The sequence below is a fragment of the Rattus norvegicus genome, chromosome 2 (genome assembly GCF_036323735.1).
Source record: "Rattus norvegicus strain BN/NHsdMcwi chromosome 2, GRCr8, whole genome shotgun sequence".
NCBI classification, from domain to species: Eukaryota; Metazoa; Chordata; class Mammalia; order Rodentia; family Muridae; genus Rattus; species Rattus norvegicus.
Genome location: NC_086020.1, coordinates 49393556 through 49409617, shown reverse-complemented (window position 1 = coordinate 49409617; position 16062 = coordinate 49393556).

Below are 16062 nucleotides of genomic sequence, written 5' to 3'. Positions count from 1 at the left end.
TTCTACTTGAGCTGGAATTCCATTAACCTATGTCCTCTCAGACTCTGAAAAACTTCAAGGAAGAACACATGGATTAGGTAAAAAGAAAAGAAAAGAAAAAAAGAAAAGAAAAGAAAAGGAAAGGAAAGGAAAGGAAAGGAAAGGAAAGGAAAGGAAAGGAAAGGAAAGAAAACAGAACTGGGCAAAAGTTAGTGAAATACTAAAAGATCTTTTCTAAGACTGAAATAAAAACAGGGCACTCTGCTCTCTGCATCAAATTGGCAATCAATGTTGGTCACATTCAAACTAATACAGCTGGTAGTCCCCTAAGAAAATATCCAGGAAATGAATGATTATTACACTTCTGTTTTGAGATTTTGTGCTTTCCCTTTATACCTAGATGCTTAGATGTTCTTGAAGTAATGGGTCAAAATAACACAATTTTATATCCTAGGGATCACATTGCTTCCTTGTGAGAAACATAAAATTTCCGAGTGTGCGAGCCTGCAAACTTGCAGGAATTGACAGTGACCTAAATTTTAAGAGAACAGAGGAGCCAGAGCTCAATTATAGAAAAAGCACTAAAAATCTCTGTGTAGCGACAGTAACAGTAGAGCTCAGTTTATGGAACAATGGAGAAAAAAACTGTTCATTAAACAATCTGTTATGTGATTTCTGAGATGCTAATGTATTCTTGGGGATGGATTAGATGCTGGGAATGACAGGGCCAAACTGGAGAACAAGTGGACAGATCCTAGAACAGTTTTGAGTCAGTGACTTGAACCAGAAACATATGATGAGTCATCACATGTCCTATAGCAATGTTATACTTCTAGCCAAACCTTAATGTCTAGGTGACATCTTTATACATAGGGACTATTATTGATAATATGCCTTGAGAAATATTGGGAACTTTAGGTTCATCTAAAGAATCTGGAAATGCCCTGGAAGGGATTAGAAATTTGAAAAAATTGAAATCATAAGCACAATGAGTAAGATCTCTTTGAGTCTAGAATCTTACACTGGCTATGATTAGTTAGTGATACAAACCCACTTACAGTTGCACACTTCAACGTCAAATGTCAATGGCATATACTGGATTGAAAACTGCAGATTTCAGAAGGTATGTCAACAGTGAAAAAGAGAAGGAGGCGGGGAAGGAGCAGGAGGAGGAAGAGGAAGAGGAGAAGGAGGAAGAGGAGGGGGAGAAGGAAGAGGAGGGGGAGGAAGAAGAGGAGGAGGAGGAAGAGGAGGAGGAAGAGGAGGAGGAGGAGGAAGAGGAGGAGGAGGAGGAAGAGGAGGAGGAGGAGGAAGAGGAGGAGGAGGAGGAAGAGGAGGAGGAGGAAGAGGAGGAGGAGGAAGAGGAGGAGGAGGAAGAGGAGGAGAAGAAGAAATAGAAGAAATAGAAACTGACTAGAATTACATGCTGACAAATAACAAAAAACCTTCCCCTTATTTTGAAACCCTAAGATATACACAAAATGAAAAGAAAAAAATGGAAGGAGAATTATGAATTCTAAATAACAAAACAAGAAACAAAAAACAAAAAAACAAAAAACAAAAACAAAGTAAAGCAAAGAAGAAACACCATTCCACTTCTTGATAGACAGGGTGGTTTATGAGAAAACCTGAGAAATTGAATGATAGGGCTGCAATACCCCTAAAAACACACAACTTTTTTATTGAATAGTTTTTATTTACATTTCAAATGTTATTCTCTTTCCTGGTTTCCCGGACATAAGCTCCTATCAGTCCCCTTCTCCTTCATCTATAAGGGTGATCCCCTCTATATTCAGGCCCCATTCCCATCACCCTGACATTCCCCAACACTGGGGGTCCAACCTTGGCAGGACCAAGGGCTTCTTGCACTGGTGCCCAGCAAGGCTATCCTCATGCAGCTCCTGGGAGCTCTGGTTGGTTGACATAGTTGTTCTTATGGGGTCTCAAGTGCCCTCAGCACTTTCAATCCTTTCTCTAGTTCTTCCACTGGGGAACCCATTCTCAGTTCAATGGCTTTCTGCTAGCATTCAGCTCTGAATTTGACATACGTAGTCTGTGTCTCTCAGGAGACATCTACATCTGGATCCTGTCAGCATATAATTCTTACCATCATCAATCTTATCTAGTTTTGGTGGCTGTATATACATGGTGGCCACATGGTGGGGCACAGGCTCTGAATGGCCAGTTCTTCAGTTTCTGCTCAAAACGTTGCCTTCACATCCCACCCTATGAATATTTTTGTTTCACTTTTTTTTTTTTTATTAACTTGAGTATTTCTTATATACATTTCAGTGTTATTCCCTTTCCCGGTTTCCGGGCAAACATCCCCCTCCCCCCCCCTTCCTTATGGGTGTTCCCCTCCCAAACCTCCCCCCATTGCCGCCCTCCCCCCATAGACTAGTTCACTGTGGGTTCAGTCTTAGCAGGACCCAGGGCTTCCCCTTCCACTGGTGCTCTTACTAGGATATTCATTGCTACCTATGGGGTCAGAGTCCAGGGTCAGTCCATGTATAGTCTTTAGGTAGTGGCTTAGTCCCTGGAAGCTCTGGTTGCTTGGCATTGTTGTACTTTTGGGGTCTCGAGCCCCTTCAAGCTCTTCCAGTTCTTTCTCTGATTCCTTCAATAGGGGACCTATTCTCAGTTCAGTGGTTTGCTGCTGGCATTCGCCTCTATATTTGCTGTATTCTGGCTGTGTCTCTCAGGAGCGATCTACATCCGGCTCCTGTCGGTCTGCACTTCTTTGCTTCATCCATCTTGTCTAATTGGGTGGCTGTATATGTATGGGCCACATGTGGGGCAGGCTCTGAATGGGTGTTCCTTCAGTCTCTGTTTTAATCTTTGCCTCTCCCTTCCCTGCCAAGGGTATTCTTTTTCCTCATTTAAAGAAGGAGTGAAGCATTCACATTTTGATCATCCGTCTTGAGTTTCGTTTGTTCTAGGGATCTAGGGTAATTCAAGCATTTGGGCTAATAGCCACTTATCAATGAGTGCATACCATGTATGTCTTTCTGTGATTGGGTTAGCTCACTCAGGATGATATTTTCCAGTTCCAACCATTTGCCTACGAATTTCATAAAGTCGTTGTTTTTGATAGCTGAGTAATATTCCATTGTTTCACTTTTTTAAGAAGAAGTGACGCATTCACACTTTAGCCTTTTTTCTTCTTGAGATTAATGTGGTCTGCGGATAATTCTTGGGTAATTTGAGGTTTGGGGCTAATATCCACTTACCAGTGAGTGCATACCAAGTGTGTTTTTCTGTGATTGGGTTATCTCATTCACGATAATATTTTCTAGTTCAATCCATTTGCCTACGAATTTCATGAAGTCATTGTTTTTGATAGCTGAGTAATATTCCATTGTGTAGATGTACCACATTTTCTGTATCCATTCCTCTGTTGAAGGACATCTAGGTTCTTTCCAGCTTCTGGCTATTATAAATAAGGCTTCTATGAACATAGTGGAGCATGTGTCTCTGTTGTATGTTGGGGCATCTTTTGGGTATATTCCCAAGGAAAGGTATAGCTCTGTCCTCAGGTAGTTCAATGACCAATTTTCTGAGGAACCTCCAGACTGATTCCCAGAGTGGTTCTTCCAGTCTGCAATCCCACGAACAATGGAGGAGTGTTCCTCTTTCTCCACATCCTCGCCAGCATCTGCTGTCACCTGAGTTTTGATCTTAGCCATATTGACTGGTTTGAGGTGGAATCTCAGAGTGGCTTTGATTTGCATTTCCCTGATGACTAAGGATTTTGAGCCTTTCTGTAGGTACTTCTCAGTCATTCGATATTCCACAGCTGAGAATTCTTTATTTAGCTCTCTACCCCATTTTTAATGGGGTTATTTGGCTCTCTGAAGTCTAACTTCTTGAGTTCTTTGTATATTGTAGACATTAGGCCTCTATCAGATGCAGGATTGGTAAAGATATTTTCCCAATCTGTTGGTTGCTGTTTTGTCCTAATGATAATGTCCTTTGCCGTACAGAAACTTTACAATTTTATGAGGTCCCATTTGTCGATTCTTGATCTTAGAACATATGTCATTGTTTTGTTCAGGAAATTTTCTCTATTGCCCATGTCATCAAGACACTTCCCCACTATTTCTTCTACTAGTTTGAGTGTATCTGGTTTGACATGGAGGTCCTTGATCTACTTGGACTTAAACTTTGTACAAGGCCATAAGAATGGATTTATTTTATTCTCCAAATGCTGACCTCCACTTGAACCAGCACAATTTGTTGAAAATGCTATCTTTTTCCATTGGATGGTTTTAGCTCTTTCGTCAAAGTTCAAGTAACTATAGGTGTGTGGGTTCATTTCTGGGTCTTCAATTCTATTCCACTGATATACCTGCCTGTTTCTGTACCAATATCATACAGTTTTTAATCACTATTTCTCTTTAATACTGCCTAAGGTCAGGGGTGGTGATTCCCCCAGAAATTCTTTTATGGTTGAGGATATTTTTACCTATCCTAGGTTTTTGTTATTCCAAATGAATTTGGAAATTGCTCTTTCTAACTCTATAAGAATTGGATTGGAATTTTGATGGGGAATGCATTGAATCAGTAGATTGCTTTTAGCAAAAATGGCCATTTTTACTCTATTATTCCTGGTAGTCCATTAGCATGGGAGGTCTTTCCATCTTCTGAGAGCTTCTTCAATTTTTTTTTGAGAGACTTGAGTTTATCGTACAGATCTTTCTTTCACTTGCTTGGTTAGAGTCACGTGGATATATTTTATGTTATTTGTGAAGGGTGTCATTTCCCCAATTTCTTTCTCAGCCTTTTTATCTTTTGAGTAGAGGGGGGCTACTGATTTGTTTGAATTAATTTTATACCCAGCCACTTTGCTGAAGTTGTTTATCAGGTTAAGTAGTTCTCTGGTGGAACTTTTGGGGTCACAAAATATACTATCCTATCATCTGCAAATAGTGATTTTTTTTGACTTCCCCCTTTCCAATTTGTATCCATTTGACCTTTTGTTGTCTGATTGCTCTGGCTAGGATTTCAAGTACTATGCTGAATAAGTATGGAGAGAGTGGACAGCCTTGTCTAGTCTCTGATTTTAGTGGGATTACTTCAAGTTTTTCTCCATTTATTTTAATGTTGGCTACTGGTTTGCTGTATATTGCTTTTAGTATATTTAGGTATGGGCCTTAAATTCCTGATCTTTCCAAGACTTTAATCGTGAAGGAGTATTGAATTTTGTCAAATGCTTTTTCAGCATCTAATGAAATGGTCACGTGTTTTTTCCTTTGAGTTTGCTTAACAAAGGAAAACTTGGAGAGTATAAATCAATGCTCCTGAGAATGAGGAGTAATCTTTCCACAAACTCAAACTCATATAATGATGGCTGCAAAGATGAAATGTTTTCAAGTTAACTGGTTGTATTTGTTTTCTGTTTCAGTTGCCAGCCATGTCCACTACACATTTCCCCAAAACTGGTTATTTAGCTTAATGCAATCTGAGAATTGTCACAATGAAAACGACACACTTATTTTTGAATCTGAGTAGAATTGTCCCACCCCAGGTTCATGTTTGACTCTTGGTCCTTAGGTGCTTTGAGGAGTTGCATACACATTAGAAGACAGCTTCCACCTAGAGGAACTTGCTCATTGAGAACAATTCCTTGGCTATTTGATTCCTGGACCACTCCTGCTTACTGGTCTGTCAGGATGCTGAACTGCTTATTTTAACCTTGTACACTTGCAGTTATCATGTTCTACCCAAGTGTCTGGGACTAAAATTTATAGACTTGAAGCTCTGAGACCATGTGCTAGTATAATTACTTTTTCTACTAATGCTGTCTACATCAAGTATTATTTGCACAGAGATGAGATGTTTCTAACCATTTGATGACAACATGAGAAGATTTTGTGGCTGGTCAAGCATTGGAAGCAAACAACCTTCCCAACAGTTTGATCTAATATTCTTCTTTGATCTAAGCAGTCTAAGACTGCAAAACCGTAAGAACAAATTCCTGTGGTCTAAGCTACAACAAATGTTTGGTTTTTTTGTTTTGTTTTGTTTTGTTTTTTTGTAGCTTAGCTGGAAAGTTTTGCTAATGACATTCCCAAAAAGTCTGCTGGATGTAGTTTTACTTATTCAGGTAACAATAACTCACAAAAGTCAATTGTATCCTGCATCTTGTAGAACACTTAAATTTATACTTCATCCCTAATGTGTACTTTATACCAGTCAGCCAGCCACACTATTTGTATTTATATGCTCTTGGCTTCAGTTGGAATTGATCTTGTCAATTCTATTACTGAGTCCCATCACATTAGATCCCAGTTTTCAGTTCATATGTCTCCTTCAGTCTTGCATGACTGCCTGTCATAATGACATTTCTCTGCCTTTGAAACAATTCCTGTTTTCTTGGGTGTCTGTGTATCATTATTTCACATTTTTGCCTCAGATTCTACTCCTTATTGCTTTATGGTTGCACCATGTCTCTGAGCTATCCAAACAGTAAAAACTGGCTGAAGTCAATTCTGACTGCCATCTTCCATAGATAAAACACTATCTGAGCACTTATTGCTAATTATAGCTACTTTCTCTAAACCGAAGGAACCGCTGCACTTTTCCAGGTGCATGCTGGGAGTTTTCTCTTTGGTTTGAATGTCCTTAAATAGTTTAAAATACATCATCTTGTTATTGCCACTGTTTAGTTTGGGACAACTGTATGTCTAATACATCTTATTTACTGGAAAGACCTTTATATTGGAAAATATTTACAACATTTTATAACCTATGTGTATGTCTAATACATCTTATTTACTGGAAAGACCTTTATATTGGAAAATATTTACATCATTTTATAACCTATGTGTGATGTCCATAGAAAAAGTTCTGGGGTTCTACTTAGTACTCCCTAATTTTGTGTCTTTAAAAGGAGAAATATAGTTAAAACACCAACTTTAGTATTATTAATAAGTAAATACACTGACTAAAGGAATTTTTCTTTCTTTATTCTCACAATATTGGTATTACATACCTTCTCTACTTTTATTTCTCGGTGTGCTGTAAGAAATCAATAGATTATCTTTGGATTACCTTATCATTTTTTACCATGCATTAATAGTAATTTGTTTCAAGTGCCTTGTTTCCCTTAAATACAATGTGTGAATATATTAATCATTAAAAATATGACATTCACTTTTTAAAAATGAAAAAATATGGTATTGTCAAAATAAAAGTATGAGTATTATGAAGTTATAGGTGTTGATGAGGACAGTATATACCCTTAAATCTTTATTTATTTGATCATGCCTGAAAGTAAATTGCACACACTTCCATTGTTACTTTACACAATAATATCAGATAACTATTACTTATACCACTAAAACAAATTTAACTGACAGATAAAACAACTCCAGAGCTCTTGAGATTTCTGGATAAATAATTTAACGACATATTTACTCCATGTACTGTAACGGTATTTCTCTCATTTAAAATATACATAATAAATGTTTTGTCTATTTTATACAAATATGTACATGAATCTGGGAACAATATTTTAGAATTATACTCAGAAAGTCGCACAATGTGTACTTATCCTTTGATAAGTAGATGTTTTTGCACTTTTCAGTCTCAGATTTTGTAAAGGGATAATGTATATTGTAAAGCTTTACAGAAGCCATTTTCACATGCTAATAAAATGGAGTAAACTCAGAATAAATATATGCATTATGCAAATGAAATGTTGGTGTTATATCATAAACTTTCCAATGCTGATGATTTAGTTTAGACAGAACTTTATCTGCATGCATGCTAATTTAAGGAGCACCCACAGTCCAAAATGTGCAATCTTCTGTTTATGTTATGGACATTGATATATAGTGGATAAAATATTTGAATAAATAACATAACAGGGAGAGAAGTTCCTGGCATGTACATTTCAGCCAAAATTTAAGCATTACATTGTTTATTTGTTGTGCATTTACCAGGAATTATTTCAGAATGTTGTAATTCTGATGAACCAGACAATCTTAGATTTTTGCAAATCAAATGCATCTAAATTTATTTTATTTTGACATTAAGATTTGCAAATAGAAATAAAGTTACTGTACAGAGTTGAGGTCACTTGATTTTTTTTTGTTTCTTTGTTTTGTTTTTGGAAGGTAGGAAATATAGAAAACTATCCACAAACGGCTTTCCTGAGGACACTGTGAACAAACCCATAGTTCTACACTGAAAAGAGTTCCTTACCAATGCAAAGCAATAGAAATGATAGAAAACCTTTGCCACTTGGTGTCTGATCTTTGTGTTTTCACCTAGGTGCAGAGCAACTAACTGTGTGTTAGGCTAACATTAAAAGGGAGAGATTTTCTTTATTTTCTTATTTTTAAATAATTTTGTTTTTAGATTATAATCACATCATTTCTTCCTATACATACTTTCCTTCAAACCCTCACATTTATCCAACACTCTTTGCCCTTTTAGGTCTGTGGCCTCTTTTTCTTCCTTTTTTTTTCTTTTATTGGATATTCTTTTATTTACATATCAAATGTTATTACCTTTCCTGGTTTCCCCGACATAAGCTCCCTATCCCATTCCCCTCCCATTCTTCTATAAGGGTACTCCCCTCCCCCATCCAACCCCCCTTCCCGCCCCCCTGACATTCCCATACACTAGGGGTCCAACCTTGGCAGTACCAAGGGCTTCTCCTTCCACTGGTGCCCAACAAGGCAATCCTCTGCTACATATGCAACTGGACCCATGGGATCTCTAGTTGGTTTGCACAGTTGTTCTTATGGGGTTGCAATCCCCTTCAGCTCTTTCAATCCTTTTTCTAATTCCTACAACGGCGGTCCCATTCTCAGTTCAATGGTTTGCTGCTAGCGTTCACCTCTGTATTTGACATCTATATTGAGTTCCTGTCAATATGAATTTCTTAGCTTTTATCTAGTTTTGGTAGCTGTATATATATGGGCCACATGTGGGGCAGGGTCTGAATGGCCATTCCTTCAGTCTCTGCTCCAACTGCAAAGCTTCTGTAATGCAAAGGACACTGTCAATAGGACAAAATGGCAACCAACAGATTGGGAAAAGATCTTTACCAATCCTACATCTGATAGAGGGCTAATATCCGCAATATACAAAGAACTCAAGAAGTTAGACTCCAGGGAGCCAAATAACCATATTAAAAAATGGGGTACAGAGATAAACAAAGAATCCTCAGCTGAGGAATATTGAATGGCTGAAAAGTAACTAATGAAATGCTCAATATCCTTAGTCATCAGGGAAATGCAAATCAAACCAACCTTGAGATTCCAACTCAGACCAGTCAGTATGGCTAAGATCAAAAACTCAGGTGACAGCAGATGCTGGCAAAGATGTGGAGAAAGAGGAACACTCCTCCATTGTTGGTGGGATTGCAGACTGGAAGAACCACTCTGAAAGTCAATCTGGATGTTCCTCAGAATATTGGACATTGCACTACCTGAGGACCAAGCTATACAACTCCTGGGCACATACCCAAAAGATGCCCTAACATATAACAAAGACACATGCTCCACTATGTTCATAGCAGCCTTATTTATAATAGCCAGAAGTTGGAAAGAACTCAGATGCCTTTCAACAGAGGAATGGACACAGAAAATGTTGTACATCTACACAATGGTGTACTGGTCAGCTATTAAAAGCAATGATTGCATTAAATTCATAGGCAAATGGATTGAAGTAGAAAATATCATCCTGCATAAGGCAACCCAGTCACAGGAAAACACACATGATATGTACTCACTGATAAGTGGATATTAGTCCAAAACCTCAAATTACCCAAGATACAATCCACAGACCACAGGAAGCTCAAGAAAAAAGATGACCAAAGTGTGGACGCTTCACTGCTTCTTAAAAGGTGGAACAAAAATATTCATAGAATGGGATATGGAGGCCAAGTTTGGAGCAGAGACTGTAGGAATGGCCATTCTTTATTTTCAATAATTATAATTGTCAGCAGAGGCAGGTTAGCCTCCGGACTATCACATTAGTTTTTTTTAAATACTTCAAATTCTTTTATATTTTTTATGGACAATTCATGATTTTAATTATACACTGAAAAAATAGTGATGCAATGAGGAAAGCAAGAAGGGAAGAAGACAGCTGATTTGACATCTCCACTTTCACAGTAATGTTATAATTTGAAGATAGATAATTTGTAATTTATTTTTAATTTTTAATATAATTTCATAACTTTCACATTCCCTTTCCTTTCTTCAATCTTCCTTTTTTATCTTCTTGATCTCTTTCAAATCCATGCCTCTCTTTCCTTAATTGATGTTCTATATGTGTATGTATATACAAAATACATCTAAATATACATGTATATGTATATATACATATAGTTGTCAATGAAGATACTATTTCCATCTTTCAGAGGAGAAAAACCACAAAGGATACTAATCACAAACATATTACACATTTTCTTGACTTGCTAATGTGATAAAATATATCAGATGAAACACTTTTAATATCTGAAATTCCCACTACATTTTTTCTTTCCTACATGCTACTATAAGAATTGCTACATAATCATTCATTGAGATACTTTAACTATGAACAAATGGAATATTTTTCATCTTACAAATGAGGTCACACTTATAAAGTGCATCAATTTCACACAGTTTTAATGAAGAAGATTAAGTCAAAAGAGATTGGTCAAAATGGAGCTCAAGAGCAGACAGTGTGATGTCAAAACTGTAAACTTGGCTATTGCATTTTGATAATTTCCTTAAAATATGTTTAATAATTTGGATAAATATAATAAAATAAAAACTAACCAACACATTGTTATCAAATATAATACTTATTACATCTGTATAGGAATACTAAGGATGTAATCCATTTTATTGTTGAGGCTCTTACCTGAGGTTTATATTGGCTTGTTAAGTTTCTCATTTTCAGCATTATTTTGGCTGACTTTTCTTCAGCAATGCAATCTGTTTATTGAGCTCTTTGAAAACATGCATTTAGTTTTATACCTTGTAAATAAAAGATAATTGCATTACTTACCCACTTCTTACCTCTAGGCTCTCCCAGTTCCTCTCTTTCCAACTCCTTCTAGCCAACACTCCCAAATAACCAGATAGCCTCATTTTAAAACCAGAATTCCATGGACAAGTTGTGAACCTAGTACAATAGAAACTCCATAGGGTCTATGAGAATAACCCTAGCAAAGACCCCTAGTAATGGGAAAAATGAGATCTGGATTGTCCATGATCTGTAACTAGGCAAGTCTTCAAGTAAAGAGATTGGGACACCAACCCAACCACAAAACCTTCAACCTATAGATTGTCCTGCCTACAGAGTGTGCTGGAACCAGGCCCTAGCAGAGTCCTCATCAGAGAGACCAGCGAGAGACTACATCCAGCAACTGATGTGAGCGGATGCTAGGTCGCACGTCCAATATTAGGAAGAGCTTGGGGACTCCTGTTCTGTGTTGAGGAACGGAGGAAAGATCAGAGGAACCAGAGGTGTCAGGGACACATCAGGAAAACATAATCTACAGAATCAACTGACTGGAAATCATGGGAACTTGCAAAGATCAAAGAACCTGTGGAGATCTCACCTAAGTCCTCTGCATATATTTTATGGCTGGGTAGCTTGGTGTTCTGGTGACAATCCTAACAGTGGAAGTGAGGGCTGTCCTTGACTCTTTTGCCTACTTGTGGAACCATTTTTTCCTCTACTGGGTTGCCTTGTTCAGCCTTGATGTGACAGTAATGTCCTGGGCTTACTATACCTTGTCATACTCTGTTGTTTGCTGTACTTGGGAGGCCTGGAAGGAAGAAGGCAGCTGGGGGGAAGGGTAGAAGGGGGAAACTGTGGTAGGAATGTAATATATGACAGAAGAACACAAAATGTTTAAATATATAAATTTTAAAAAAGAAAAAGAAAATTAGGGTGTTTATTTCAGGGAAATACTAATATTCTCTATCTGGCTATAGCCAGATAGCTTCATTTTAAAAATTAGGGTGTTTATTTCAAAGAAATACTAATATTCTCCTCTTTCACCAGTCAGTTGTCAATAGTTTCTTTTTTCTCTAGAAGTAGGATCTTGTAAGATGTTTCCTGTGTCATTTTAACTTAAATATTGACATTTTAATATTTTTCAACTGCCTTCTTTATTACCTTCCAATCTTTGCCTTTGCATTTTTGGATATAATTTACATCTTATTTGATTTGTTAGAATATACTTACAATCATTCTTTGGAAGTCAATGTCTAGGTGTTCTTCTGGGACACTTTCATTAGGTGTCATTATAATGGAAATAATTTGTGGAGGAGACATTTCTTTGCTGTTCATGGGATTTGTGTTTATGGTCTAGGACTTGTGGATCTAGTGTAGTTTATTGGATGAAGAATGAGTCAGAACAGAAATTAAGAAAGAAATTAAAGGCTCCTAGAATGGAATGAATATAAAACACACCAAAACTTAAGCGGCATGATGAAGGTAGTTCTAAGAGATAAGTTCATAGCACTAAGTGAGAGAGAGAGACAGAGAGAGAGAGAGAGAAAGAGAGAGAGAGAGAGAGAGAGAGAGAGAGAGACAGAGACAGAGACAGAGACAGAGAGACAGAGAGAGGAGAAAGATCTCATACTAATAAATTTACGGCACACCTGAAAGCTCTAGAACAAAGAGAAGAAATCATACCCCCAAGAAAATTACAACTCAGGGTTGAAATCAATAAAATAGAAAGAAACAAATAAACAACACAGAGAATAAATGACACAAAGAATTGGTTCCTCGAGAAAATGAGTAAATTTGACAAACCCTTATCCAAACTGACAAAAGGATGGAGATACAATTAATAAAATTGGAGATGAGAGATGAGAAGGTCAGTCAAACAACAGGCAAATCTGGAGAATCACGAAGACACACTTTGAAAACCTAAACTCCATCAAATTGGAAAGCCTAAAAGAAAAACTACTTATCAAAGTTAAATAAGGACCTAGTAAACACTTTAAACAGACCTATAGCCCCTAGTCACTTAGAGGCTGTAATTAAATCTACTAGCCAATAAAAAATCCCAGGGCCAGATAATTGAGCACAGAACTCTACCTAACTTTTTAAAAAGGATTAATGCCAATACTCCTCAAATTATTCCTTATACTTATTCTACAAAATAGAAACAGAAGAAATATTGCCTACTTTGTTTTATGAGGCCCAGTGTTTCTGGTTCACAAACTCCATAAAGACAGAAGAAGGAAAGAGATTTATAGACCAATTTCCTCTATGAACCTAGATGCAAAGATTCTCAATAATGTAGGCACTATTTCACTAGAGTGTCCTGCAATTTTGGCTCTGTCCTTAGAATTCATATAAGATCCTTTGTCTAGCCAATGAATTCTTATGTTTGGTCTTTTATAGGTGTCCGAGTTGTTTAAAGCTTCGCATATGTTACTTTTACTCTTCTATATATACCTGATAAGTGATCACTTCCACCCTGTCCTACATTGCTGAGCTTCCTTTTCTGCTATATCTTGTAGGTGGATAATGCTTCCTACTGTACTACTTACTGGACTTTTTAAGTCTTTCCAAAGTTTCTAGTTGGTTATATATCAAAGTCTAGCTTCTGTAATGAGTCCCGTCCAAGTATTGAGTTTCTACTCCAAGTTATTGACCTCACCTTTACACTCACATGTGTAATTTTCTTATCTAGGTCCTAGGTCGATTTCCTGTCCTGGTTCACCTGGGTATTTGAGCCCTTTCTATGGTCATTGATTCTCATTCAAAATGGGACATCCAAGTCTATCTTTAGTACTTCAATTGTCTCTTTATTTTAGTACCCATTACTCAGGGCCTTGATCTTTTGGAGGTGTTCCTTGTGTGTGTGTGTGTGTGTGTGTGTGTGTGAGTGTGTGTGTGTGTTTGTGTGTGTGTGTGTGTGTGTGGTGTGTCTGGTGCGTCTGTGTGTGTGTTTTGTAAACTTGTTCCAAGGATGAGTCTTCCAATTTTTATCTCCTCCTTCCCCTAATTTTGTATATTTGTTTTATTATACGTAAATCCTAATCATGAATTTTCTTCACTTAATGTGTTTATTCTTGCTCTTTAGGGAAAGGAAATGAATGTTCCCCTTAATGATTTACCAGTCATGCCAGGGTTGACTTGCAGCAACAGATGCTTTCACTCTTCACTAGAGTCTAAGAAAGGATAGCGGCGCTAAGATACTTTTTGGAGGAAAATGCATTTTAAGATGTTTTAGAGCTAAAACTATCCACATTTAGATAATAAAATGAAGAATGATCAGAGAAAATGAGAAAGAGTAAAATATTAAGACATAGAGTATTAGTGTTGAGGTATGTACCGTTAAAAACAAGAAAATAATGTAGTTACACAAAAGGAAGAACAGAGACATAAAATTCCTTTTCTGTGAGATTCACAACAAAACCTAGTCATTAAACAACTGAAGCACAACATTCTGAGTAAAATAGAAATATAAAGCAAAGAAAAATGATGAACAAGTACATTTAAAAATAAAGATGAACACTAGTGTAAAATAGTGTGCACTTACATTGTATTGTTTCCCCAGGGATGGTTCTATTTCTCTCTACCCTTGGAAGGTTGTGGGAGAAGACTACTGTCTTTATTAATTCAGCCACATTAACCCAGTTATCTGACAGATAAGAATATTTTTATTTCCAAAGTCTGACTTCTATCAGAATTTCTCTGGTCTGAGTGCCATGCCCCCAACAATCTTTCCTCTGGTGACTAGTAGTCAACTTTCCATGTACAGGGATTTCTGCAATTCAAGATCTGCAGGGTTAAGCTCACATCTTGCTATGAGCAGTCAGGGTACTCTGTTGGGTTCTGCAATGTGGTTCCTTGTAATTGACACTGACTGTGAGGGGGGAGAGAAAATCCTTCCTTGACTGGTTCCCTAGTCACACCAATCCTGATACTCAATCCTGTGCTTATTCTATTGTATGCTGCTCCTATGCACACCTTGTCCAGGTTGTTGTTGCTTTCAAACACCTGGAACCTTCTCCCTCCTGCTCTCAGGCTCCTGCTTAGAAAGTACTACCTGGATGTGCCATTAGATCAGCAGAAGAATCCATGAAACTGTGCTCTCAGGTATCCCTGGTTTTTCTTCTTTATGAATATTTGTGACCATATATAATATATTTTTAGAAAGAGGAAATCATAAATTGTTAAGATGAAGCTGTCATAACTATCATACTTACAAGAGCCACACTGGTATTAGTGCAGGCATGCACTACAAACAAAATACATACATTTTCTAGTGTTCAGGTGATTCAGACAATTTCTTTGCATAAAATAATTGACCATTATTAGAAATAATGAACAGGTGGATCGAGTGGGTCATTGCTACTGGATTCGGTAAGTATACCTACTACTCAAAATACAAAATTTGCTCAAAGAAAGCCTTGTAGTTAGAATTATTATTGTAATTTAAATAATCATTGTGAATGGTTTGTGGTTATTAGTACTTTTTAAAATGTAGAAACAATAATTATAGAATATAAACATGCTCACTAAAAGGCAAATATTTAAAAACATTTTGTTTAGCATGAAACATGCCAGATACAGTCCTTCCAAACTGATTATTGCTACAAGTGTCTAAATTATTTTTGGATTCATCATCTCAAAACATTATTTTATATATAGGCTTGAGAGTGTTCAAAGAGAAATAAATATTTTGTATATATAAAGATATTACCTTAAATAGAAGTAGTACGTTGATAGTCATACCATCCTGAATGTGTCTGATCTCATATAAACTACAATTTTAATAAGCCCTATTTTAGGGTAAAGAAATAAATGATGGATTTTTGTCTCTCAAAAGTTTTACTTAGTTCATTTTAGAAATACATTGTGAAATGCACATTTTCATCTTAGTCCTTCTTAACTTTATCATTCTAATGAGTTTCAGAACATCTGAGTCACTCAGACATAGGATAAAGACCAGTAAGCCTTAGAGTCAAGTATCCATGGGAATTCTATGGTAAACTTCTTAAGAAACAGATTTCAAAGGGCAGGAACACAGTCAATAAAAGTTTATGACCTGTGCTTACTGAGAATTCCTGGTTCATGAAGAATAATTGCAGTTTCTATCCCATC